The 26,761-nt window shown below is 29.4% G+C and overlaps 7 pseudogenes; all 7 read right to left on the bottom strand.

Moving 5' to 3' along the window:
- Nucleotides 1-1,313: 1,313 nt before the first annotated feature.
- LOC131805240 (5S ribosomal RNA) lies at nucleotides 1,314-1,432 on the bottom strand (annotated as a pseudogene).
- Nucleotides 1,433-1,938: 506 nt separating this feature from the next.
- Nucleotides 1,939-2,057, bottom strand: LOC131805226 (5S ribosomal RNA; annotated as a pseudogene).
- Nucleotides 2,058-7,963: 5,906 nt separating this feature from the next.
- On the bottom strand, nucleotides 7,964-8,082 carry LOC131805233 (5S ribosomal RNA; annotated as a pseudogene).
- A 2,114-nt stretch (nucleotides 8,083-10,196) lies between these two features.
- On the bottom strand, nucleotides 10,197-10,315 carry LOC131805228 (5S ribosomal RNA; annotated as a pseudogene).
- Nucleotides 10,316-15,276: 4,961 nt separating this feature from the next.
- LOC131805253 (5S ribosomal RNA) lies at nucleotides 15,277-15,395 on the bottom strand (annotated as a pseudogene).
- Nucleotides 15,396-19,948: 4,553 nt separating this feature from the next.
- LOC131805252 (5S ribosomal RNA) lies at nucleotides 19,949-20,067 on the bottom strand (annotated as a pseudogene).
- A 6,013-nt stretch (nucleotides 20,068-26,080) lies between these two features.
- On the bottom strand, nucleotides 26,081-26,198 carry LOC131805231 (5S ribosomal RNA; annotated as a pseudogene).
- Nucleotides 26,199-26,761: the final 563 nt, after the last annotated feature.

Raw genomic sequence — 26,761 nt, 5'->3', positions numbered from 1 at the left:
GATTTCATCCAGTAATCTAACTCAAACATACCACATGCAGCAATTGAATTATTTATTTCTAACTCAAAGGTCTGTTCACCACATTTTCTTATTTTATATAATATGGACTTTTTTAAAAAGATCCCTGTTTAACAAATCCCTCTCATCTACACTAGTTAGCCCCGCTATTCTCTTTTATTATAAAAACATGTTCACTTATCCGTGAACAATGTGGATAAAATCATCAAAATGCCAAATATCGGGGGTACCGTTATATGGGGGCTATACGATATCGTGGACCTATATAAATAATTCTCTGCCGAGGTGTAAAGTACCCACAAGGAATTACTTGTGTGGATTTTCAGACAATTCCGTTGAAAAATGTGGGTAAAAACATCAAAATACCGAATATCGGGGGTACCGTTATATGGGGGCTATACGATATCGTGGACCTATATAAATAATTCTCTGCCGAGGTATAAAGTACCCACAAGGAACTCCTTGTGTGGATTTTCAGACAATTCCGTTGAAAAATGTGGGTAAAATCATCAAAATACCGAATATCGGGGGTACCGTTATATGGGGGATATACGATATTGTGGACCCATATAGACAATTCTTTGCCAAGGTATAAAGTACCCACAGGAACTCTTTGTGTGGATTTTCAGACAATTCCGTTGAAAAATGTGGATAAAATCATCAAAATGCCAAATATCGGGGGTACCGTTATATGGGGACTATACGATATCGTGGACCTATATAAATAATTCTCTGCCGAGGTATAAAGTACCCACAAGGAATTACTTGTGTGGATTTTCAGACAATTCCGTTGAAAAATGTGGGTAAAATCATCAAAATACCGAATATCGGGGGTACCGTTATGTGGGGGATATACAATATTGTGGACCCATATAGATAATTCTCTGCCAAGGTATAAAGTGCCCACAAGAAACTCCTTGCGCAGATTTTCAGACAATTCCGTTGAAAAATGTGGGTAAAATCATCAAAATACCGAATATCGGGGGGTACCGTTATATGGGGGCTATACGATATTATGGACCTATATAGATCTACGAACTTTATCTGCCTGCAGATAAAAGAGAGATCTGTGCTAAATTTTAGCTTCCTATCTTAAATCGTTTAGACTGTAGCGTGATTACAACAGACGGACAGACGGACGGACAGGGCTAAATCGTCTTAGAATTTTACGCTGATCAAGAATATATATACTTGTTGGGTCTAAAAAGATTATTTCGATGAGTTACAAACGGAATGACGAACTTAATATACCCTCCATACTTTTTTTGGTGGAGGGTATAAAAAAGGTTGGACAATGCCAACAACACGCGTTGTTCCCAAGCGGTCCCCCATCTAAAAACTAACCGCGCCCGACGCTGCTTAATTTCGGTTATCGGACGAGAACCGATGTACTCAGCGTGGTATGGTTGTTGGCAAAGAAGCATAGTTTATTTTGCTTTTGAGTGTTAAGCATACACACGAACGAATAAGGGATTGTATGCTTGTTTCGATTAAGGGAAATAAACGGTTTTCTTACAAGTATGAAATAAAAATATTTCAAAGATGAACCTTAAAATGATTTTTATAACAACTTTAAAGCAAATATTAGATGCAAATAAGTATGTTTTATACTTTTTTTTTAAGTAGAGAAAATAAATCTTATATTATTATTTTTAAACCATAAAAGAAGAGATATTTTACAACGTTCCAAAATATGTTTAGCTGAAAATCAATACATTATATTCATTAACTATTCAAAGTAACGTTAATTTTTTTTTTTTTTTTTTTTTTTTTTTTTGAATTAAAAAAAATAAAATAAAAGCAATTTAAAAGATATTTTTACAAAATAAATGAAAAATAATTTGTTAAATATAAAAAATATTTCTTAAATTAGAAAAAATATTTTTTAAATTAAAAAAAAATATATAAAAAGTTGGACAATGCCAACAACACGCGGTGTTCCCAAGCGGTCCCCCATCTAAGTACTAACCGCGCCCGACGCTGCTTAATTTCGGGGATCGGACGAGAACCGATGTACTCAGAGTGGTACGGTCGTTGGCAAAGAAGCATAGTTTATTTTGCTTCATATGCCTAACAGTGAATGCTATATTAAGACAACGTCTTTTGAGTGTTGAACATCAATTACAGTCGAAAGCTCGAAGCGAAAAGAACTATAAAGTGAAGCGAAAGCTAATAAAAAGTGGAAATATATTGCTAAAGTGGAAAGTGGAAGTGTTTATGGGCAAAATTAAGCTAAATAAAAGTGCTAATTATAAAAAAACTCTTTTTGAACTCTAGTTATCAACAAATAATAATCTTTGTGACATTTAGGGCTAGGCAAATTTTGCAAAAACCAAATATTACAAAACCAATAATTACAAATGGAAAGCAGTGAGTTTTACTCTGACCACAGTAATATAACTACTGAAGATACATTAAAATCATTTGAAAAAGATAAAAAAATTGCGAAAAAGGAAAAAAGAAAAGCATAGTAGTAGTAGTGACACTGAACAAGAAATTTCAAAATTAAAAAAAATAAATGAACTTGCAAAAGAGCGAGAAATATTTAAAGCTCGTATTATTGAGCTAGAAAGTGAAATTAAAACATTAAAAGAAAATTCACAAAATGTGAGTAAAATTGTCGATGAACAAAACAGTGATTGGGCTGCCAAAGCAAGCAGGGGCTTCGGTACGGCGACAGCCAATAAAACAAAAGCGGCAAACAAAAAAGTGTGAAAGTGAAAATTATAAATCATCCACAAGAAACGCCAGAAGCGACGGTGGAGGAAATAAGCAACACCATGGAGATAACTGAAGAGCATAGCTGCAGCAGAAATACACCAGCAACTCAACAGTCAAATACAAATAAACATATACAAGGTAAGGTCAGTCCACCCCCTCTTTTTAAAATCTATAATATAAATGTTAAAGAGTTAACAATTAAAATTAGCGCTTTACTAGGGCATAATTTATTCACAATCAAAATTATGAATAAAAATATGATAACCATGAAATTAACCAAAAGTGAGGATCATCCTAAAGTAAAATAATTTTTAATAGAACAAAATTTCAATTTTTATACATTTTCACTCAAGGAAGATAAGCCCGTTACATTAGTAATTAAAATATTGTCAGGCAATTATGATGGAAACGATATAAAAAAATACTATAAATTGTCAGAAATAAAATTAAATATAATTAGTGTTAGGTAGGTAAATACTAATAGTTTCATAATTCAACTAACAAAGGATAGTAATATTAAGGCCTTCAAAAGACAAAAATATATTTTTCAATGTGGAATTACCATTGAAAATTATAAAAGTGATAGTAATATTATTTGTAAAAGATGCCAATGCATAGGACATATTACAAAAAGTTGTAATATGAAATATAGATGTGTGAAATGTGACAACCCACTTGAACCATATAATTGTTCGGAAGGAAGAAAATAATAAAGAAACCATGATTAAAGATCCAATCACAGGACAGATAACGAAACAATTAGGGCAACCAGTATACACCTAAGTCTGTTTTTACACGGTAGATTGGTTCCAGAAGAAGCCGTGTAAAAAAAACCGTGTAAAAAAGACATTGATCTTATACAAAAATGGGTGATTTGTTCCTAATCTCTAAAACCTATTAAAATTAGTGAAAAACAAGAATTTTTATTCTTTTCTTTACCAAACACGTCTTATTGCATTAACAGTTCACAAAATATTAACACGTTTCAATTGCTCTGACCAGTAAATGTTATTGTATGCACATAGTGCTATTCACATTTGCTTTGACCAGTAAAAATTGTTTGTACGCGCTAAAGGGGAATTCACTTAAATCTTTAAGCTAGTGTTCGCAAACTATCGATACTATCGATGGTTTCAGACTTTTTTCTTTCATTAATACTTTTTTGTGATACGAACATACTTCGCAAAAATTAAATTTGACAAAAAAATTTAAGTACATAGAATTTCAAATCGTGCTAAATGGAATAAAATCGTGTAAATAAATTAAAAGTATTCAATTTTCAAACCGTGTTATATCAAAACCGTGTACAAAAAGACTGTGTAAAAACAGACTTAGGTGTACTGTATTAACTGTAAGCAATATGGACACCAAAGGATGAAGGAAAAAAACATATGAGCGCAGTACCAATCTTAGAAAATAAGGCTCCCTCTTATAGCCCTAATATTTCGTTTGCTAATGTAGCTAAAACTAATCAGTTAAATACGGCAAAGTTACCCCAAAAACACACTCAGAATGACGGCCATGACTGCATAATGACTGCATTAAATATATTGGCAAAGATATGTTTACCATCAAAAATTAGAAATTCATTGAATTCCGATGAAGAAAAATCTCAAGCCCTATTTGGCTTATTATAGAATTTACGTCTGAATGACTAAATTAAAAATAATTTTTGTAAACATTAATTCTATAGTGTCACGACAAAAAAGACACTACTTAAATCTCTTTATAAAAGAACATAACCCGGATATTCTGCTGTTATCTGAGCATAAGCTCAATGATAGGAATACATTTCAGATAAATAATTATACAACCTTCAGACAAAACAGGATGGGTGGCCGTGGTGGTGGAACTGCAATACTTATTAAAAATTAGATCAAGGCTGAACGTATTGGAGCTAATTTAGGAAATATTGAGGGGACAATAATAGAATTAAAAGGTAGTAGTAACAACTTAATAATAATGTCCTTATATAAACCACCTGCAGGCAATATAGAAGAAATAGACCTTGATAACATTGAAAACATAATAGGTTCCAAGGAAGTTGTAATAGGGGCTGAGTTAAACGCCAAACACCCTATGTAGGGAGGTAATGATAAAAACGTAAGTGGGAAGGTTCTTGCCGATTGGTTGGAATCTACTCCTAACTTATTAATTAGACCCACCAGTGAACCCACAAGGTGTACATTTAACACACATTCATATATAGATATTATTATTACCTCCTCAGATCTGGTGGTTTTGGCCCCAGATCCGACAAAATGTGTAGAAACATTAGATTGCAATTCGGATCATAAAGCAATAATGATCAACATAAAAACTATTAATATTGAAAAAAGAACAGATGAGGAATTTTTTAGACTCTGCCTTCCAAATTATAGCAATGCAACAATAATTGAAATAGACAAGGAAGTTGAAACTAGTTACAGCCATGAGTAAAAACGTGCAAAAATTTAAACCAAAACATGGAATGATGGTTGAGCTTCCACATGAAATAGTTAATTTGATAAAACAAAAGAAAAATGTAAGAGGAATGAGATATAGGATCTTAGACAGAAATGAATACATAACACTAACATCAGTTATACAAAGGCTAGATAAGAAAATACAAGAAAAAATCAGACAGTTTGAAGAAAATTATTATGAAACCAAACTAAGAAACATAAATAAAAATGGGGACATGTATAAAAATGTCAATAAATTTTGCTCATCAAAACGATACAAAATAGCCACCCTAAAAAATGAACAAAATCACGCTATTCATAATAATGAAGAAAAAGCCAACTTAATTGCAGAGCAATATTCCAAAATACAGGGCAATGTTGGCATAAATTCTCCACACATAGAAAATGTGCCCATTATTTATTTTGGAAATGAACTTCCGGCCGATGGAAATGGTACAGATAATGAAATTCTGAAATTTTTTATATTAAAAATGATAGATAATAGATTATGGAAGAAAATTGCCATTCTATTTAACCAATGTCTAAATTTAGGGTATTTTCCAAATTCATGCAAACATGCCAAGGTAATACCTATACTAAAGCCGGGTAAAGATCCAACATCCCCGAATAGTTATAGACCCATTTCTCTTTTGGCAAATATTGGAAAACTATTTGAAATATTAATTCTTGAAAGAATAAATCTTCATATTGAAGAAAACAATATACTTAGAGATTTCCAATTTGGATTTCGTAAACAATTATCAATATCACATGCTCTTCTAGCATTGGCAAACCAGGTAGCTACCGGTTTTAATAAAAAAAGTGCCTCAATATCAGTTAGCCTTGATTTTGAAAAGGCATTTGATACGGTTTGGCAAGAAGGCATTATAAATAAAATGGAAACGAAGTATAACTTTCCAAATTATTTAGTAAATTTCACCATTAATTATCTAAAATATAGGATGTTTGCAGTACATATAGAAAATGCTAACTCCACTGCACATAATATAAGAACCGGGGTCCCCCAAGTATCAGTCCTTGGGCCGGTTCTATATAATTTATACCTGGCAGATATACCACTACCAGAAAATGAAGTCTCAATTCTAATATTTGCAGATGATATTTTAATAACGGCCACCCATCCAAGGTCTAAAATAGCAGAAAAAAAACTTAATCAATACTTAGAAACATTAAATTATTATTTCATAACATGGAAATTGAAATTAAATATAAATAAATGCAAGTGCATAATAATTAAAGGAAAGAAAAAAAGGTTGTATAAAAACAGTGGGAAATTTAAACCTAAAATAAAAATTGAAAATAACGTAATAGAATGTGTAAATGAATTAAAATATCTGGGGTGTTTATTGATGAAATGTTTTCATTCAATAAACATATTCAATATATATTGGGGAAAGTAAAGGGAGCTTTCATAAGATTGTATCATGTACTAAAATCAAAACGAGGCCTTAGTATAAATATAAAATTGTGCATGCATAAGCAACTATTAAGGCCAATTATAGCTTATGCGTTCCCAATTTGGTATAACATATCATCCAGGCAGATGGAGAAAATCCGAGTTTTTGAGCGTAAGATGTTAAAATACTGTCTCAATTTAACTACTGTAAGAACAACTGATGGAAGGTACCATTCACCATCATGTTCTACAATTTATAACACCGCTAAAATAGAAAGAATAGATAAATTCATGACCAAATTAGGTCTTAAATTCATAAATGGCTGTACTAATAGCAATAACGCAATAATTAACAATGGACTCATAAGAGAAGAAGATTTTATAAGATTTATGCAAAATGACGGGTACTTATCTTCCATGTGTCTAACATACTTAGATAATCACAATTTATTATTTAATGAAAATGGAAATATTGTATTTTATAACAGAAGATATGGCACTTATAATATTGATGACCTAATCTATACAACAACCCAATATTGAATAAAAATCAAAATTAAAATTGTATATATTGTAAATAATGTAAGTAGTTAATTTTAAGGTTTTATTTAATTCATCAAAGTTTATGTTGTTATTATTATTATTTTTATTATTATTAATTTTATTTTTAGTTTACAAGTACTAAATCTATAAATAACAAGTTTTCCTCCCTTTCTTGTTAATATTAAAACTATTATATGACAAAGTCAATAATTACAAACCGAATGGGCTGACCTACCTCAAATTAATACACTATAAGAAATATTCCTAGAAAAAGTAAGAATGCTGTTAGGAAAAATTCAAATTAATCTTAGAATTTAAGTTCACTTTTATTATAACTAAACTACATGGGGAATAAATAAATGAATGAGTGTTGAACATACACACGAACGAAAAAGGGATTGTATGCTTGTTTCGATTAAGGGAAATAAACAGTTTTCTTACAAGTATGAAATAAAAATATTTCAAAGATGAACCTTAAAATGATTTTTAAAACAACTTTAAAGCAAATATTAGATGCAAATAAGTATGTTTTATACTTTATTTTTCAAAATAGAGAAAATAAATCTTATATTGTTATTTTTAAACCATAAAAGAAAATATATTTTACAACGTTCAAAAATATGTTTAGCTGAAAATCAATACATAATATAGTCATTAGCTATTCAAAGTAACGTTAATTTTTTGTTTTTTTTTTTTTTTTTGAATTAAAAAAATAAAATAAAAGCTATTTAAAAGATATTTTTACAAAATAAATAAAAAATAATTTGTTGAATATAAAAAATATTTTTTAAATTAAAACAAATATAAAAAAGTTGGACAATGGCAACAACACGCGGTGTTCCCAAGCGGTCCCCCATCTAAGTACTAACTGCGCCCGACGCTGCTTAATTTCGGTGATCGGACGAGAACCGATGTACTCAGTGTGGTGTGGTCGTTGGCAAAGAAGCATAGTTTATTTTGCTTCATATGCCTAACAGTGAATGCTATATTAAGACAACGTCTTTTGAGTGTTGAAAATACACACGAACGAATAAGGGATTGTATGCTTGTTTCGATTAAGGGAAATAAACAGTTTTCTTTCAAGTATGAAATAAAAATAATTTAAAGATGAACCTTAAAATGATTTTTAAAACAACTTTAAAGCAAATATGAGATGGAAATAAGTATGTTTTATAATTAACTTTCAAAATAGAAAAAATAAATCTTATATTATTATTTTTAAACCATAAAAGAAAAGATATTTTACAACGTTCAATAATATGTCTAGCTGAAAATCAATACATTATATTCATTAGCTATTCAAAGTAACGTTATTTTTTTTTTTTTGTTTTTTTTTTTTTTTTTTGAATTAAAAAAATAAAATGAAAGCTATTTAAAAGATATTTTTACAAAATAAATAAAAAATAATTTGTTAAATATAAAAAATATTTTTTAAATTAGAAAAAAATATTTTTTAAATTAAAAAAAAAATATAAAAAAGTTGGACAATGCCAACAACACGCGGTGTTCCCAAGCGGTCCCCCATCTAAGTACTAACCATTTCATTTTATTTCCAAATTCAGTTTTTACAAAAATTTCTTAAGTCTAATTACATGCTTATTTCTAACACAGTTACCTATCTATCTAGAATTATTACATTTAGTTAATAAAATTGAGCATTATGGCAGGCCAGCCCGTTCCCATTGTTTAATTATATATTAAGTCAATTTTATTGTATCTTGTGAAAATGGAAAAACACAAGTTGTATATATTACTTATAAACTACTTAATAATAACAAAAATAAAATAAAAATAAAATAACTATTTACATATTTACATTGTTTTATTTCCAATAGTCAGGTTTAGTTAATTTTTATTGATTTGTTTTATAAACAAGATCGGTTAAATTATATGACTTGAAACGTCTATGATAAAATATTAATTTTCCTGCTGAGTCATGAAGACCCCCACTATCTGCAAGATGTAGAAGTCTCATTGCTGGTAAATATTGTTTGTTTTCTTTGTTTCTATTAAATTCTTCACTGGATAAATTTAAATTTTTAATTATGATATTAGTTTGTGCGGTGCATTTTTTAAGACAATTGAGTGAGTATTGCAAATCTGTCAAATCTTTCAATTCCACTTAAATTATAAATTTTTTCCAAGGAAGGACATTTGTAATATCCTTGTTCTGTTAATTGCCTACGAAGACCGAGGCAGTGTGATAGAATCTTCCTTTCGGAAATTCTAATTCTTTCCATTTGATATGATGAAATAAATGCCCAAACTGGGAAAGCATATGTCATTGTTGGTCTAATTATTTGCTTGTAAAGTAGCAGTTTTATTAAGTCCTCTTGTTTTGTTTAATACCCATTGATAGTTATGATATGCCATTCTACCCGTTTTAATGACATTGTCTACATGCCTAATGTAGCTCATATTTTGCTCAAATATAACACTTACATATTTGAGTGTTTCTGTATTTGAGAGCGTCTCATTTCCAATAGCTATGTTAGGAATATATTTCCTAGCATTTTTATAGAGGTTGGCCCCCTTTCCTTTAAATATAATTGTTTTACTTTTGTTAGCATTAATTTTCAGTCCCCATTTGTCAAAATAAGTTTTGAGGGTAGCAAGATATTGGCGCAGCATTGTATTAGCTTGTCTTGCTCGTGTAGCCGCTACTAGTATGTCATCAGCAGAGATAAAGTAGCAAGAAAATTGGTCTATAACTGATTTTTAAAACAACTTTAAAGCAAATATTAGATGCAAATAAGTATGTTTTATACTTTATTTTTCAAAATAGAGAAAATAAATCTTATATTATTATTTTTAAACCATAAAAGAAAAGATATTTTACAACGTTCAAAAATATGTTTAGCTGAAAATCAATACATAATATAGTCATTAGCTATTCACAGTAACGTTAATTTTTTTTTGGTTTTTTTTTTTTTTTTTTTTTTTGAATTAAAAAAAAATAAAATAAAAGATATTTTTACAAAATAAATAAAAAATAATTTGTTAAATATAAAAAATATTTTTTAAATTAAAAAAAATATAAAAAAGTTGGACAATGCCAACAACACGCGGTGTTCCCAAGCGGTCCCCGATCTAAGTACTAACCGCGCCCGACGCTGCTTAATTTCGGTGATCGGACGAGAACCGATGTACTCAGTGTGGTGTGGTCGTTGGCAAAGAAGCATAGTTTATTTTGCTTCATATGCCTAACAGTGAATGCTATATTAAGACAACGTCTTTTGAGTGTTGAACATACACACGAACGAATAAGGGATTGTATGCTTGTTCCGATTAAGGGAAATAAACAGTTTTCTTACAAGTATGAAATAAAAATAATTTAAAGATGAACCTTAAAATGATTTTAAAAACAACTTTAAAGCAAATATGAGATGGAAATAAGTATGTTTTATACTTTACTTTCAAAATAGAAAAAATAAATCTTATATTATTATTTTTAAACCATAAAAGAAAATATATTTGACAACGTTCAATAATATGTCTAGCTGAAAATCAATACATTATATTCATTAGCTATTCAAAGTAACGTTATTTTTTTTTTTTTTGTTTTTTTTTTTTTTGAATTAAAAAAATAAAATGAAAGCTATTTAAAAGATATTTTTACAAAATAAATAAAAAATAATTTGTTAATATAAAAAATATTTTTTAAATTAGAAAAAATATTTTTTAAATTAAAAAAATATAAAAAAGTTGGACAATGCCAACAACACGCGGTGTTCCCAAGCGGTCCCCCATCTAAGTACTAACCATTTCATTTTATTTCCAAATTCAGTTTTTACAAAAATTTCTTAAGTCTAATTACATGCTTATTTCTAACATAGTTACCTATCTATCTAGAATTATTACATTTAGTTAATAAAATTGAGCATTATGGCAGGCCAGCCCGTTCCCATTGTTTAATTATATATTAAGTCAATTTTATTGTATCTTGTGAAAATGGAAAAACACAAGTTGTATATATTACTTATAAACTACTTAATAATAACAAAAATAAAATAAAAATAAAATAACTATTTACATATTTACATTGCTTTATTTCCAATAATCAGTTTTAGTTAATTTTTATTGATTTGTTTTATAAACAAGATCGGTTAAATTATATGACTTGAAACGTCTATGATAAAATATTAATTTTCCTGCTGAGTCATGAAGACCCCCACTATCTGCAAGATGTAGAAGACTCGTTGCTGTTAAATATTGTTTGTTTTCTTTGATTCTATTAAATTCCTCACTGGATAAATTTAAATTTTTAATCATGTTATTAGTATGTGCGGTGCATTTTTTAAGACAATTGATGACAGTGAGTATTGCAAATCTGTCAAATCTTTCAATTCCACTTAGATTATAAATTTTTTCCAAGGAAGGACATTTGTAATATCCTTGTTCTGTTAATTGCCTACGAAGACCGAGGCAGTGTGACAGAATCTTTCTTTCGAAAATTCTAATTCTTTCCATTTGATATGATGAAATAAATGCCCAAACTGGGAAAGCATATGTCATTGTTGGTCTAATCATTTGCTTGTAAAGTAGCAGTTTTATTAGGTCCTCTTGTTTTGTTTAATACCCATTGATAGTTATGATATGCCATTCTACCTGTTTTAATGACATTGTCTACATGCCTAATGTAGCTCATATTTTGCTCAAATATAACACCTAAATATTTGAATGTTTCTGTATTTGAGAGCGTTTCATTTCCAATAGCTATGTTAGGAATATATTTCCTAGCATTTTTATAGAGGTTGGCCCCCTTTCCTTTAAATATAATTGTTTTACTTTTGTTAGCAGTAATTTTCAGTCCCCATTTGTCAAAATAAGTTTTGAGGGTAGCAAGATATTGGCGTAGCATTGTATTAGCTTGTCTTGCTCGTGTAGCCGCTACTAGTATGTCATCAGCATATATTATTAATAGTAACTCATTAGGTGGTTGGGGTATGTCTGCTAGGTACAGATTATATAGCATAGGGCCTAAAACTGATCCCTGGGGAACTCCAGCTCTTACCCCATAGGTTTCAGATTTACCTTCATCAAAATATACATATAATTTTCTCTCATATAGGTAGCTATGTATAAGTTTAACTATGTAGTTATTAAAACCAAATGTAATTTCCATTTTTTCAACAATTCCTTCTTGGAAAACGGTATCGAAGGCTTTATCAAAATCTAAGCTAACAGCTATAGTGGCACTACTTTTGTTTAGGCCAGCAACTGTTTTGTCATTTAGCGTTAATAATGCGTGTGTTGTTGAGTGTTGCCTTTTAAAGCCAAATTTATTATTACTCAAAATTTCAGCATCATCAATATGCTCATTTAGCCTATTGAGTATAATTATTTCAAATAGTTTGCCGAGACAAGGTAGCAAGGAAATTGGTCTATAACTGGTTGCATCTGCAGGATCTTTTCCCGGTTTTAAAATTGGGATAATCTTAGCCATTTTCCATTTTTTTGGATAATATCCTAAGTTAATGCAAAATGCCATGCCCTATGGTCAAGTTTTCTCAGGATGAAATTCGGGACATTGTCTCCACTGGTTTTCTTATTGTTCATAGCTTTTAATGTTCTACCCACTTCTATTGGTGATACAAGGCAAACAGATGGTCTATTATTGGGGTTTAGTACCGTGCCATTGGCAAGAGAGTCTAATTCAAATTGTGTCATAGGAAGTGAGGGAATATTCCTATCAGGACTTCTATTATAACTAGGAACAGTACTTTGCATGTGGGTAAAGGATTTTGCTATTACATCTGCTTTGCCATTGTCAGAAGTTATTCTATTCCCTTCTTTTAAAATGTAAGGAATTTTGTTATGTGATAGTTTTCCACAAATGCCCTTTATATTTCTAAATATGTCATTACCAGGTTTTTGTGTTAAACACTCTCGTTCAAACAGTGAAATTCTTTGTTCTATAATTTTATTCATATTACGTATAATTGCTTTTAGTAAAATTGCCATTTGTGGATCATTTGTTCTGTATAATCTTCTTCTTATAGTCTATTTTTTGAGAAATAAAATGTAAAATATCATCTGGAAGCTTTTTCATAGTATATCTAGTAGGTATAATTTTGCTCATGGAAGATTCCATAGCTATTTGGAGAGCTGTGTTTAGCCCTTCAATAGCCGAATCTACTTCATGAGTTGTAATATTTCGATCCTCTGGAAGTATATGCAATTGTAATTCAATTGCTAGTGTATTATTTAGAATGTTTTTATTTAAACTTTTATAATTAAATATTTGTTTTGGCTGTAGCCTTTCAAGACAAGTTGTTATGCAAAGCATTATGGCACTATGGTCAGATTCAAAGTCCAAATTATATGACCTCTCAGGTGCATAGAGTCCTTGAGTTGTCATAAAAATGTCAATAAAAGATTGTGTTGTTGTGGAACATCTTGTTGGGCCAATTGTTGGTCTAATTGATATGTTAGGACTATTATCAAGCCATGACTTTAATGTTCTACCACTTGAATTTATGGAGTCACCTCCCCAATCCGGATGTTTGGCATTTAAATCACAACCTATAATTGCTTCATTAGCACCAATTATGCCACTAATTGATTCTAGGTCTAATATATTTAGTGTAACTTGAGGTTTTTGATATAGAGACATTACAAAAATGTTTCTTCCACACAGGTCTCTAATTCTAATAACTGTTCCTTCTAAATTCATAAAGTTACTTGAAAGTCTTTCACTTTTATACGTATTTTTTAGACAAATAGCAGTTCCCCCTCTTGAACTATTTAATCTATCCTGTCTGTGAATCGTATAATTTCTAAGTTCAAATTTGTGTTGTGTTAGTATAAATATAAAATTGTGCATATATAAGCAACTATTAAGGCCAATTATAGCTTATGCGTTCCCAATTTGGTATAACATATCATCCAGGCAGATGGAGAAAATCCGAGTTTTTGAGCGTAAGATGTTAAAATACTGTCTCAATTTAACTACTGTAAGAACAGCTGATGGAAGGTACCATTCACCATCATGTTCTACAATTTGTAACACCGCTAAAATAGAAAGAATAGATAAATTCATGACCAAATTAGGTCTTAAATTCATAAATGGCTGTACTAATAGCAATAACGCAATAATTAACAATGGACTCATAAGAGAAGAAGATTTTATAAGATTTATCCAAAATTTCGGGTACTTATCTTCCATGTGTCTAACATACTTAGATATTCACAATTTATTATTTAATGAAAATGGAAACATTGTATTTTATAACAGAAGATTTAGCACTTATAATATTGATGACCTAATCTATACAACAACCCAATATTGAATAAAAATCAAAATTAAAATTGTATATATTGTAAATAATGTAAATAGTTAATTTTAAGGTCTTATTTAGTTGTAAGGAAATGAATTCATCAAAGTTTATGTTGTTATTATTTTTATTATTATTAATTTTATTTTTAGTTTACAAGTACTAAATCTACATAAATAACAAGTTTTCCTCCCTTTCTTGTTAATATTAAAACTATTATATGACAAAGTCAATAATTACAAACCAAATGGGCTGACCTACCTCAAATTAATACACTATAAGAAATATTCCTAGAAAAAGTAAGAATGCTGTTAGGAAAAATTCAAACTAATCTTAGAATTTAAGTTCACTTTTATTATAACTAAACTATATGGGGAATAAATAAATGAATGAGTGTTGAACATACACACGAACGAATAAGGGATTGTATGCTTGTTTCGATTAAGGGAAATAAACAGTTTTCTTACAAGTATGAAATAAAAATATTTCAAAGATGAACCTTAAAATGATTTTTAAAACAACTTTAAAGCAAATATTAGATGCAAATAAGTATGTTTTATACTTTACTTTTCAAAATAGAGAAAATAAATGTTATATTATTATTTTTAAACCATAAAAGAAAAGATATTTTACAACGTTCAAAAATATGTTTAGCTGAAAATCAATACATAATATAGTCATTAGCTATTCGAAGTAACGTTAATTTTTTTTTTGTTTTTTTTTTTTTTTTTTTTTGAATTAAAAAAAAATAAAATAAAAGCTATTTAAAAGATATTTTTACAAAATAAATAAAAAATAATTTGTTAAATATAAAAAATATTTTTTAAATTAAAAAAAATATAAAAAAGTTGGACAATGCCAACAACACCATGTGTTCCCAAGCGATTCCCCATCTAAGTACTAACCGCGACCTACGCTGCTTAATTTCGGTGATCGGACGAGAACCGATGTACTCAGTGTGGTGTGGTCGTTGGCAAAGAAGCATAGTTTATTTTGCTTCATATGCCTAACAGTGAATGCTATATTAAGACAACGTCTTTTGAGTGTTGAACATACACACGAAAGAATAAGGGATTGTATGCTTGTTTCGATTAAGAGAAATAAACAGTGTTCTTACAAGTATGAAATAAAAATAATTTAAAGATGAACCTTAAAATGATTTTTAAAACAACTTTAAAGCAAATATGAGATGGAAATAAGTATGTTTTATACTTAACTTTCAAAATAGAAAAAATAAATCTTATATTATTATTTTTAAACCATAAAAGAAAAGATATTTTACAACATTCAATAATATGTCTAGCTGAAAATCAATACATTATATTCATTAGCTATTCAAAGTAACTTTGTTTTTTTTTTTTTGTTTTTCTTTTTTTTTTTTACAAAAAAATAAAAAATAATTTGTTAAATATAAAAAATATTTTTTAAATTAGAAAAAATATTTTTTAAATTAAAAAAATTTAAAAAAGTTGGACAATACCAACAACACGCGGTGTTCCCAAGCGGTCCCCCATCTAAGTACTAACCATTTCATTTCATTTTATTTCCAAATACAGTTTTTACAAAGTTTCTTAAGTCTAATTACATGCTTATTTCTAACATAGTTACCTATTTATCTAGAATTATTACATTTAGTTAATAGAATTGAGTATTATGGCAGGCCAGCCCGTTCCCATTGTTTAATTATACATTAAGTCAATTTTATTGTATCTTGTGAAAATGGAAAAACACAAGTTGTATATATTACTTATAAACTACTTAATAATAACAAAAATAAAATAAAAATAAAATAACTATTTACATATTTACATTGTTTTATTTCCAATAGTCAGGTTTAGTTAATTTTTATTGATTTGTTTTATAAACAAGATCGGTTAAATTATATGACTTGAAACGTCTATGATAAAATATTAATTTTCCTGCTGAGTCATGAAGACCCCCACTATCTGCAAGATGTAGAAGACTCGTTGCTGTTAAATATTGTTTGTTTTCTTTGATTCTATTAAATTCCTCACTGGATAAATTTAAATTTTTAATCATGTTATTAGTATGTGCGGTGCATTTTTTAAGACAATTGATGACAGTGAGTATTGCAAATCTGTCAAATCTTTCAATTCCACTTAGATTATAAATTTTTTCCAAGGAAGGACATTTGTAATATCCTTGTTCTGTTAATTGCCTACGAAGACCGAGGCAGTGTGACAGAATCTTTCTTTCGAAAATTCTAATTCTTTCCATTTGATATGATGAAATAAATGCCCAAACTGGGAAAGCATATGTCATTGTTGGTCTAATCATTTGCTTGTAAAGTAGCAGTTTTATTAGGTCCTCTTGTTTTGTTTAATACCCATTGATAGTTATGATATGCCATTCTACCTGTTTTAATGACATTGTCTACATGCCTAATGTAGCTCATATTTTGCTCAAATATAACACCTAAATATTTGAATGTTTCTGTATTTGAGAGCGTTTCATTTCCAATAGCTATGTTAGGAATATATTTCCTAGCATTTTTATAGAGGTTGGCCCCCTTTCCTTTAAATATAATTGTTTTACTTTTGTTAGCAGTAATTTTCAGTCCCCATTTGTCAAAATAAGTTTTGAGGGTAGCAAGATATTGGCGTAGCATTGTATTAGCTTGTCTTGCTCGTGTAGCCGCTACTAGTATGTCATCAGCATATATTATTAATAGTAACTCATTAGGTGGTTGGGGTATGTCTGCTAGGTACAGATTATATAGCATAGGGCCTAAAACTGATCCCTGGGGAACTCCAGCTCTTACCCCATAGGTTTCAGATTTACCTTCATCAAAATATACATATAATTTTCTCTCATATAGGTAGCTATGTATAAGTTTAACTATGTAGTTATTAAAACCAAATGTAATTTCCATTTTTTCAACAATTCCTTCTTGGAAAACGGTATCGAAGGCTTTATCAAAATCTAAGCTAACAGCTATAGTGGCACTACTTTTGTTTAGGCCAGCAACTGTTTTGTCATTTAGCGTTAATAATGCGTGTGTTGTTGAGTGTTGCCTTTTAAAGCCAAATTTATTATTACTCAAAATTTCAGCATCATCAATATGCTCATTTAGCCTATTGAGTATAATTATTTCAAATAGTTTGCCGAGACAAGGTAGCAAGGAAATTGGTCTATAACTGGTTGCATCTGCAGGATCTTTTCCCGGTTTTAAAATTGGGATAATCTTAGCCATTTTCCATTTTTTTGGATAATATCCTAAGTTAATGCAAAATGCCATGCCCTATGGTCAAGTTTTCTCAGGATGAAATTCGGGACATTGTCTCCACTGGTTTTCTTATTGTTCATAGCTTTTAATGTTCTACCCACTTCTATTGGTGATACAAGGCAAACAGATGGTCCATTATTGGGGTTTAGTACCGTGCCATTGGCAAGAGAGTCTAATCCAAATTGTGTCATAGGAAGTGAGGGATTATTCCTATCAGGACTTCTATTATAACTAGGAACAGTACTTTGTATGTGGGCAAAGGATTTTGCTATTACATCTGCTTTGCCATTGTCAGAAGTTATTCTATTCCCTTCTTTTAAAATGTAAGGAATTTTGTTATGTGATAGTTTTCCACAAATGCCTTTTATATTTCTAAACATGTCATTACCAGGTTATTGTGTTAAACACTCTCGTTCAAACAGTGAAATTCTTTGTTCTATAATTGTATTCATATTACGTATAATTGCTTTCAGTTTAATTGCCATTTGTGGATCATTTTTTCTGTATAATCTTCTTCTTATAGTCTTTTTTTGAGAAGTAAAATGTAAAATATCATCTGGAAGCTTTTTCATAGTATATCTAGTAGGTATAATTTTGCTCATGGAAGATTCCATAGCTATTTGGAGAGCTGTGTTTATCCCTTCAATAGCCGAATCTACTTCATGAGTTGTAATATTTCGATCCTCTGGAAGTATATGCAATTGTAATTCAATTGCTAGTGTATTATTTAGAATGTTTTTATTTAAACTTTTATAATTAAATATTTGTTTTGGCTGTAGCCTTTCAAGACAAGTTGTTATGCAAAGCATTATGGCACTATGGTCAGATTCAAAGTCCAAATTATATGACCTCTCAGGTGCATAGAGTCCTTGAGTTGTCATAAAAATGTCAATAAAAGATTGTGTTGTTGTGGAACATCTTGTTGGGCCAATTGTTGGTCTAATTGATATGTTAGGACTATTATCAAGCCATGACTTTAATGTTCTACCACTTGAATTTATGCAGTCACCTCCTCAATCCGGATGTTTGGCATTTAATTCACAACCTATAATTGCTTCATTAGCACCAATTATGCCACTAATTGATTCTAGGTCTAATATATTTAGTGTAACTTGAGGTTTTTGATATAGAGACATTACAATAATGTTTCTTCCACCCAGGTCTCTAATTCTAATAACTGTTCCTTCCAAATTCATAAAGTTACTTGAAAGTCTTTCACTTTTATACGTATTTTTTAGACAACGTATTTTTTTAGACAAGAGAAGAAGATTTTATAAGATTTATCCAAAATTTCGGGTACTTATCTTCCATGTGTCTAACATACTTAGATATTCACAATTTATTATTTAATGAAAATGGAAACATTGTATTTTATAACAGAAGATTTAGCACTTATAATATTGATGACCTAATCTATACAACAACCCAATATTGAATAAAAATCAAAATTAAAATTGTATATATTGTAAATAATGTAAATAGTTAATTTTAAGGTCTTATTTAGTTGTAAGGAAGTGAATTCATCAAAGTTTATGTTGTTATTATTATTATTTTTATTATTATTAATTTTATTTTTAGTTTACAAGTACTAAATCTACATAAATAACAAGTTTTCCTCCCTTTCTTGTTAATATTAAAACTATTATATGACAAAGTCAATAATTACAAACCAAATGGGCTGACCTACCTCAAATTAATACACTATAAGAAATATTCCTAGAAAAAGTAAGAATGCTGTTAGGAAAAATTCAAACTAATCTTAGAATTTAAGTTCACTTTTATTATAACTAAACTATATGGGGAATAAATAAATGAATGAGTGTTGAACATACACACGAACGAATAAGGGATTGTATGCTTGTTTCGATTAAGGGAAATAAACAGTTTTCTTACAAGTATGAAATAAAAATATTTCAAAGATGAACCTTAAAATGATTTTTAAAACAACTTTAAAGCAAATATTAGATGCAAATAAGTATGTTTTATACTTTACTTTTCAAAATAGAGAAAATAAATGTTATATTATTATTTTTAAACCATAAAAGAAAAGATATTTTACAACGTTCAAAAATATGTTTAGCTGAAAATCAATACATAATATAGTCATTAGCTATTCGAAGTAACGTTAATTTTTTTTTTTTTTTTTTTTTTTTTTTTTTTTTGAATTAAAAAAAATAAAATAAAAGCTATTTAAAAGATATTTTTACAAAATAAATAAAAAATAATTTGTTAAATATAAAAATATTTTTTAAATTAAAAAAAATATAAAAAAGTTGGACAATGCCAACAACACCATGTGTTCCCAAGCGATTCCCCATCTAAGTACTAACCGCGACCTACGCTGCTTAATTTCGGTGATCGGACGAGAACCGATGTACTCAGTGTGGTGTGGTCGTTGGCAAAGAAGCATAGTTTATTTTGCTTCATATGCCTAACAGTGAATGCTATATTAAGACAACGTCTTTTGAGTGTTGAACATACACACGAAAGAATAAGGGATTGTATGCTTGTTTCGATTAAGAGAAATAAACAGTGTTCTTACAAGTATGAAATAAAAATAATTTAAAGATGAACCTTAAAATGATTTTTAAAACAACTTTAAAGCAAATATGAGATGGAAATAAGTATGTTTTATACTTAACTTTCAAAATAGAAAAAATAAATCTTATATTATTATTTTTAAACCATAAAAGAAAAGATATTTTACAACATTCAATAATATGTCTAGCTGAAAATCAATACATTATATTCATTAGCTATTCAAAGTAACTTTGTTTTTTTTTTTTGTTTTTCTTTTTTTTTTTTACAAAAAAATAAAAAATAATTTGTTAAATATAAAAAATATTTTTTAAATTAGAAAAAATATTTTTTAAATTAAAAAATTTAAAAAAGTTGGACAATACCAACAACACGCGGTGTTCCCAAGCGGTCCCCCATCTAAGTACTAACCATTTCATTTCATTTTATTTCCAAATACAGTTTTTACAAAGTTTCTTAAGTCTAATTACATGCTTATTTCTAACATAGTTACCTATTTATCTAGAATTATTACATTTAGTTAATAGAATTGAGTATTATGGCAGGCCAGCCCGTTCCCATTGTTTAATTATACATTAAGTCAATTTTATTGTATCTTGTGAAAATGGAAAAACACAAGTTGTATATATTACTTATAAACTACTTAATAATAACAAAAATAAAATAAACAAGTAAAAAAGCTGTAAGTTCGGCCGGGCCGAACTTTTAATACCCTCCACCATTTGGTACAAATTTGGCAATTTCCTAAAAAAATAAAATAAATAAATAAAATAAAAAAAAATCCTTTAAAAATTCTGTTAATATCTTAAAAATACCGAATGTCTATACGACGACGTATACCTGCATAGGCAACTTTTGTCATAAGTTATTACAACATTTAAATGCGAAACATGAAGAAAAATTTGTTTATAATATAGCTAAAATCATCAAAATACCGAATATAGGGGGTACCGTTATATGGGGGCTATACCAAGACGTGGACCTGCACAGACAATTTTCTGGCATGGGCTGAAGTATCCATTACGAACTTCAAATGCGAAATTTAAAACAATCCCGGTAAATAATGTCGCTAAAATCATCAAAATACCGAATATCGGGGGGTACGGTATATAGGGCCTATACGAAGACGTGGACCTACATGGTCCATTTTTTGTTTTCTGCTGCAGTATCTATTACGAACTTCAAATACCAAATTTGGAACGGTTCCGTTAAATAATGTCGCTAAAATCATCAAAATACCGAATATCGGGGGGTACGGTATATGGGGGCTATACGAAGACGTGGACCTACATGGCCCATTTTCTGTTTTCTGCTGCAGTATCTATTACGAACTTCAAATACCAAATTTGGAACGGTTCCGGTGAATAATGTCGCTAAAATCATCAAAATACCGAATATCGAGAGGTACCGTTATATGGGGGCTATATGAAAACTTGGACCTACATGACCCATTTACGAACTTAACCTGCCTACTGGCAAAATATACATGTGTGCAAAATTTTAGCCTTCTATCTCAATTTGTTCGAAAGATAGCGTGATTACAACAGACAGACAGACAGACAGACAGACAGACGGACAGACAGACAGACAGACAGACAGACACACAGACAGACAGACGGACATGGCTAAATCGTCTTAGAATTTTACGCTGATCAAGAATATATATACTTTGTTGGGTCTGACGTGAGTATTTCGAGGAGTTACAAACGGAATGACAAAATTAATATACCCTCCATAGTATGGTGGAGGGTATAAAAAAAATAACTATTTACATATTTACATTGTTTTATTTCCAATAGTCAGGTTTAGTTAATTTTTATTGATTTGTTTTATAAACAAGATCGGTTAAATTATATGACTTGAAACGTCTATGATAAAATATTAATTTTCCTGCTGAGTCATGAAGACCCCCACTATCTGCAAGATGTAGAAGACTCGTTGCTGTTAAATATTGTTTGTTTTCTTTGATTCTATTAAATTCCTCACTGGATAAATTTAAATTTTTAATCATGTTATTAGTATGTGCGGTGCATTTTTTAAGACAATTGATGACAGTGAGTATTGCAAATCTGTCAAATCTTTCAATTCCACTTAGATTATAAATTTTTTCCAAGGAAGGACATTTGTAATATCCTTGTTCTGTTAATTGCCTACGAAGACCGAGGCAGTGTGACAGAATCTTTCTTTCGAAAATTCTAATTCTTTCCATTTGATATGATGAAATAAATGCCCAAACTGGGAAAGCATATGTCATTGTTGGTCTAATCATTTGCTTGTAAAGTAGCAGTTTTATTAGGTCCTCTTGTTTTGTTTAATACCCATTGATAGTTATGATATGCCATTCTACCTGTTTTAATGACATTGTCTACATGCCTAATGTAGCTCATATTTTGCTCAAATATAACACCTAAATATTTGAATGTTTCTGTATTTGAGAGCGTTTCATTTCCAATAGCTATGTTAGGAATATATTTCCTAGCATTTTTATAGAGGTTGGCCCCCTTTCCTTTAAATATAATTGTTTTACTTTTGTTAGCAGTAATTTTCAGTCCCCATTTGTCAAAATAAGTTTTGAGGGTAGCAAGATATTGGCGTAGCATTGTATTAGCTTGTCTTGCTCGTGTAGCCGCTACTAGTATGTCATCAGCATATATTATTAATAGTAACTCATTAGGTGGTTGGGGTATGTATGCTAGGTACAGATTATATAGCATAGGGCCTAAAACTGATCCCTGGGGAACTCCAGCTCTTACCCCATAGGTTTCAGATTTACCTTCATCAAAATATACATATAATTTTCTCTCATATAGGTAGCTATGTATAAGTTTAACTATGTAGTTATGAAAACCAAATGTAATTTCCATTTTTTCAACAATTCCTTCTTGGAAAACGGTATCGAAGGCTTTATCAAAATCTAAGCTAACAGCTATAGTGGCACTTCTTTTGTTTAGGCCAGCAACTATTTTGTCATTTAGCGTTAATAATGCGTGTGTTGTTGAGTGTTGCCTTTTAAAGCCAAATTTATTATTACTCAAAATTTCAGCATCATCAATATGCTCATTTAGCCTATTGAGTATAATTATTTCAAATAGTTTGCCGAGACAAGGTAGCAAGGAAATTGGTCTATAACTGGTTGCATCTGCAGGATCTTTTCCCGGTTTTAAAATTGGGATAATCTTAGCCGTTTTCCATTTTTTGGATAATATCCTAAGTTAATGCAAAATGCCATGCCCTATGGTCAAGTTTTCTCAGGATGAAATTCGGGACATTGTCTCCACTGGTTTTCTTATTGTTCATAGCTTTTAATGTTCTACCCACTTCTATTGGTGATACAAGGCAAACAGATGGTCCATTATTGGGGTTTAGTACCGTGCCATTGGCAAGAGAGTCTAATCCAAATTGTGTCATAGGAAGTGAGGGATTATTCCTATCAGGACTTCTATTATAACTAGGAACAGTACTTTGTATGTGGGCAAAGGATTTTGCTATTACATCTGCTTTGCCATTGTCAGAAGTTATTCTATTCCCTTCTTTTAAAATGTAAGGAATTTTGTTATGTGATAGTTTTCCACAAATGCCCTTTATATTTCTAAACATGTCATTACCAGGTTATTGTGTTAAACACTCTCGTTCAAACAGTGAAATTCTTTGTTCTATAATTGTATTCATATTACGTATAATTGCTTTCAGTTTAATTGCCATTTGTGGATCATTTGTTCTGTATAATCTTCTTCTTATAGTCTTTTTTTGAGAAGTAAAATGTAAAATATCATCTGGAAGCTTTTTCATAGTATATCTAGTAGGTATAATTATGCTCATGGAATATTCCATAGCTATTTGGAGAGCTGTGTTTATGCCTTCAATAGCCGAATCTGCTTTATGAGTTGTAATATTTCGATCCTCTGGAAGTATATGCAATTGTAATTCAATTGCTAGTGTATTATTTAGAATGTTTTTATTTAAACTTTTATAATTAAATATTTGTTTTGGCTGTAGCCTTTCAAGACAAGTTGTTATGCAAAGCATTATGGCACTATGGTCAGATTCAAAGTCCAAATTATATGACCTCTCAGGTGCATAGAGTCCTTGAGTTGTCATAAAAATGTCAATAAAAGATTGTGTTGTTGTGGAACATCTTGTTGGGCCAATTGTTGGTCTAAATGATATGTTAGGACTATTATCAAGCCATGACTTTAATGTTCTACCACTTGAATTTATGCAGTCACCTCCTCAATCCGGATGTTTGGCATTTAATTCACAACCTATAATTGCTTCATTAGCACCAATTATGACACTAATTGATGCTAGGTCTAATATATTTAGTGTAACTTGAGGTTTTTGATATAGAGACATTACAATAATGTTTCTTCCACCCAGGTCTCTAATTCTAATAACTGTTCCTTCCAAATTCATAAAGTTACTTGAAAGTCTTTCACTTTTATACGTATTTTTTAGACAAATGGCAGTTCCCCCTCTTGAACTATTTAATCTATCCTGTCTGTGAATCGTATAATTTCTAAGTTCAAATTTGTGTTGTGTTAGTATACATATAAAATTGTGCATGTATAAGCAACTATTAAGGCCAATTATAGCTTATGCGTTCCCAATTTGGTATAACATATCATCCAGGCAGATGGAGAAAATCCGAGTTTTTGAGCGTAAGATGTTAAAATACTGTCTCAATTTTACTACTGTAAGAACAACTGATGGAAGGTACCATTCACCATCATGTTCTACAATTTATAACACCGCTAAAATAGAAAGAATAGATAAATTCATGACCAAATTAGGTCTTAAATTCATAAATGGCTGTACTAATAGCAATAACGCAATAATTAACAATGGACTCATAAGAGAAGAAGATTTTATAAGATTTATCCAAAATTTCGGGTACTTATCTTCCATGTGTCTAACATACTTAGATATTCACAATTTATTATTTAATGAAAATGGAAACATTGTATTTTATAACAGAAGATTTGGCACTTATAATATTGATGACCTAATCTATACAACAACCCAATATTGAATAAAAATCAAAATTAAAATTGTATATATTGTAAATAATGTAAATAGTTAATTTTAAGGTCTTATTTAGTTGTAAGGAAATGAATTCATCAAAGTTTATGTTGCTGTTATTATTATTATTATTATTATTATTAATTTTATTTTTAGTTTACAAGTGCTAAATCTATATAAATAACAAGTTTTCCTCCCTTTCTTGTTAATATTAAAACTATTATATGACAAAGTCAATAATTACAAACTAAATGGGCTGACCTACCTCAAATTAATACACTATAAGAAATATTCCTAGAAAAAGTAAGAATGCTGTTAGGAAAAATTCAAACTAATCTTAGAATTTAAGTTCACTTTTATTATAACTAAACTATATGGGGGATAAATAAATGAATGAGTGTTGAACATACACACGAACGAATAAGGGATTGTATGCTTGTTTCGATTAAGGGAAATAAACAGTTTTCTTACAAGTATGAAATAAAAATATTTCAAAGATGAAACTTAAAATGATTTTTAAAACAACTTTAAAGCAAATATTAGATGCAAATAAGTATGTTTTATACTTTACTTTTCAAAATAGAGAAAATAAATGTTATATTATTATTTTTAAACCATAAAAGAAAAGATATTTTACAACGTTCAAAAATATGTTTAGCTGAAAATCAATACATAATATAGTCATTAGCTATTCGAAGTAACGTTAATTTTTTTTTTGTTTTTTTTTTTTTTTTGAATTAAAAAAAAATAAAAAAAAAAGCTAGTTAAAAGATATTTTTACAAAATAAATAAAAAATAATTTGTTAAATATAAAAAATATTTTTTAAATTATAAAAAAATATAAAAATTTGGACAATGCCAACAACACGCGGTGCTCCCAAGCGGTCCCCCATCTAGTACTAAACGCGCCCGACGCTGCTTAATTTCGGTGATCGGACGAGAACCGATGTACTCAGTGTGGTGTGGTCGTTGGCAAAGAAGCATTGTTTATTTTGCTTCATATGCCTAACAGTGAATGCTATATTAAGACAACGTCTTTTGAGTGTTGAACATACACACGAACGAATAAGGGACTGTATGCTTGTTTCGATTAAGGGAAATAAACAGTTTTCTCACAAGTATGAAATAAAAATATTTCAAAGATGAACCTTAAAATGATTTTTAAAACAACTTTAAAGCAAATAAGTATGTTTTGTACTTAATTTTTCAAAATAGAGAAAACAAATCTTATATTGTTATTTTTAAACCATAAAAGAAAAAATATTTTACAACGTTCAAAAATATGTTTAGCTGAAAATCAATACATTATATTCATTAGCTATTCAAAGTAACGTTAATTTTTGTTTTGTTTTTTTTTTTTAATTAAAAAAATAAAATAAAAGCTATTTAAAAGATATTTTTACAAAATAAATAAAAATAATTTGTTAAATATAAAAAATATTTTTTAAATTAGAAAAAATATTTTTTAAATTAAAAAAAATATAAAAAGGACAATGCCAGTTAATTTCGGTGATCGGACGAGAACCGATGTACTCAG

Source organism: Musca domestica, unplaced genomic scaffold, assembly GCF_030504385.1.
Source record: "Musca domestica strain aabys unplaced genomic scaffold, Musca_domestica.polishedcontigs.V.1.1 5, whole genome shotgun sequence".
NCBI classification, from domain to species: domain Eukaryota; kingdom Metazoa; phylum Arthropoda; class Insecta; order Diptera; family Muscidae; genus Musca; species Musca domestica.
The sequence above is the reverse complement of the archived record's forward strand: the minus strand, read 5'-3'. Positions and strand labels throughout refer to the sequence as shown.